At 39.8% G+C, this 2,725-nt stretch overlaps 1 pseudogene; it reads left to right on the top strand.

The window, feature by feature from the left end:
• The first annotated feature begins 2,063 nt into the window (after positions 1 to 2,063).
• Positions 2,064 to 2,184, top strand: LOC136401763 (U2 spliceosomal RNA; annotated as a pseudogene).
• The last annotated feature ends 541 nt before the right edge of the window (positions 2,185 to 2,725 follow it).

Genomic DNA, 2,725 nt, shown 5'->3' with positions numbered 1-2,725 from the left:
TTTTGAGTCTTGCTAGATAGCTGTAACTTGCACCTTGAAACCTATTCAAATATATCATAATAGTACTCTTGGCTATTATGAAACAGTCTTTTCAATATCAATCATATAACTACACAGATGTTCTTTTCTGTGTAACAGTGATGAGTGGAGAATTTGAACCATTAACCCATTTCAATACAACTCAAATGTGTTTGCAGTTTGCTGGGTTAGATCCGCCATTTTACCTCTGGGTGATGAAGACTTGCTCTAGCAAAAGAAGTTACCTTCTCCTAACAAGGAAAAACAAATATGATGCACTTTGATAATTCTAAACAAGTTCTTTTAGCTTTTTGTCAAGCCATCTTCTTAGGATGCTTATCTGCCTCACAAATATCTACAGTTTTGCCAGCTACATAATACCAACAATGTATTAACAATTCATTCACGAATTGACATTCCACAATAAAGATGAGTCTAACACATATCCTCCTCTAGATTTCTTAAGGAAAGTGCTAAAAAACTAGAAAAATTTAATGGCTGTCAGAAAAAATAGGGAATCATGGGCATCTATGGACTCTATAGTAGAAAGGACTGTGGAGTTTTTTTTTATATAAATAAATTTTTATTAATTTGAATGGGGTGACATCAATAAATCAGGATACATATATTCAAAGAAAACACGTCCAGGTTATCTTGTCCTTCAATTATGTTGCATACCCTCACCCTTCCCCTCTCCCTCCTTCCTCCCCCAACCCCGTAACCACCACACTCTTGTCCATGTCTCCTAGTCTTGTTTTAATGTCCCACCAATGTATGGAATCATGCAGTTCTTGTTTTTTTCTGATTTACTTATTTCACTCCGTATAATGTTATCAAGATCCCACCATTTTGTTGTAAATGATCCGATGTCATCACTTCTTATGGCTGAGTAGCATACCCTAGTGTATATGTGCCACATTTTCTTTATCCAGTCTTCTGGGGTTTTTTTTACAGTGATTAAAGCCTTTAAGCAAACTCTTGGCCAATACAACAAGAATCCATAAAAGAATAGTGTCCTTAACATGTTCACCAAGTCCAAGTTGGCACCAACGACATTCCAGATCCCTCCAAATGCAACCCAACCCAGTTCAGTCCATTAGGAGCTGTCACAAGGAGCAGGAGTCCAGGAAAAGTCCACATCCAGGAAAAGTCCACATGGCACTGGAATTGTCACAATTCTATACTTTGCAGCTCACATCCAAGTCCCCATGACCATTACTTCTAGCTGGTAATGATTCAGGTAGACTGGAAAACCATCAGCAGCATGTGTGGAGATGGAGCTTCTGTTCTACTCTGCCTGGAGAGATGAGACCAGGGTGCTTTTCCCTGGAACTCTGCAACTGTGGCATGGTAAAGAGAACCTTGGGATACACTAAGCTGGGTGGCAAAGGTTGATTCATAATAGAAGTTGGCAAAAGGGGGAAAGAGAGCTCTAAATTAGGACTAGGTCCCAGCCTGAAATCTGAGTGAGGCATTGAGGTAAGAGGAATAAAGGAAACACTACATATTAAACAAAGCAGCAGAAAATACGACTATCAACACCCAAAACAAAGATCTTTGAGGGAAGAATAAAAAACCTGACTATTCAGGCAAGACATAGTTAAGTGGCCCTTGTGCAAATGAGATCAGTTTACCTGCTTCTTGGAAGAAATAACCTAGGCTCGTCCACAGTGTCGTAGATGGGGCTGACGGCCCTGGGCACCTTCAGCCTTCAGTGGCAAACCCCAAGCATTCTGGGCAAGGTTAGGTCATAAGTGGCTGGAGCAGGGCTGGAAGAGACTGAACCCTCCCTTAGAGGAGCGTGGGGGAAGACTACCTTCCAATGTCCCTTTTTCCTCACAGCAGAGACATGTAAGTCTGGCAGGCTTTAGCTCAATGACCTTCCTTTCCACTATTGAAGCAGGACCCAGATGGAATCCTATGAGACCCCTTTGGGGCATTGGAACCTTTAAGGGCATATCCTAAAAGCTGGTAGTTCACCTGATCTCTATTGGGCTTTTTCTGCTTCTTGGTGCCTTGAAAGCCATGCTCAGAAGATCTCCTGAATCGCTTCTCGGCCTTTTGGCTAAGATCAAGTGTAGTATCTGTTCTTTTCAGAAGATCTCCTGAGGAGTTTGAGGATCCCCATCCGCCTATATAAATATTTTTGGTATATCTGGAGCTACTTGGAAAAAGACAAAACAGTGTTATTAGATGGATCAAATAAAAGAAGGTAGAAGTTCGCAGGAGAAAAAAAATTGGCGTCTCCTGTTCATCAGCATTCAAAAGAACTTTAAAATTTTTTAAGTAAAAAGCATGATATGGTAGACCCATAGGAGTTCCAGGATATGACTCTCCCCTTTAAATTTTTTTTAAATTGATCTTAAAATATTTACTTGGTACACTTTAATAATACCTTGACTTTAAAAATTGTTTGAAATACCCATAATTAAAAATGTTTGACAAAATACAGTAAATGCTCTTGCTCCATATGCAGGAGCATTGTCCGTTTTAACCACTTTAGGAAATCCAATAATAGAAAAATGCATGTAGACCATGAGCTATAACATGCTTAGCAGCCTCTCCTATTTTGACAGAAGTTACTATAAATCCAGAATAGGTATCCACTGTAACATGGACATAGGACTGTTTGCCAAATGAAGGTATATGAGTAACATCCATTTGCCAAAGTTGTCCTGGTAGGGGTCCTTGAGGGTTAACTCCAAAT

Source organism: Saccopteryx leptura, chromosome 3 (assembly GCF_036850995.1).
Source record: "Saccopteryx leptura isolate mSacLep1 chromosome 3, mSacLep1_pri_phased_curated, whole genome shotgun sequence".
Taxonomy (NCBI): domain Eukaryota; kingdom Metazoa; phylum Chordata; class Mammalia; order Chiroptera; family Emballonuridae; genus Saccopteryx; species Saccopteryx leptura.
This window is presented reverse-complemented; position numbering and strand designations above follow the sequence as displayed.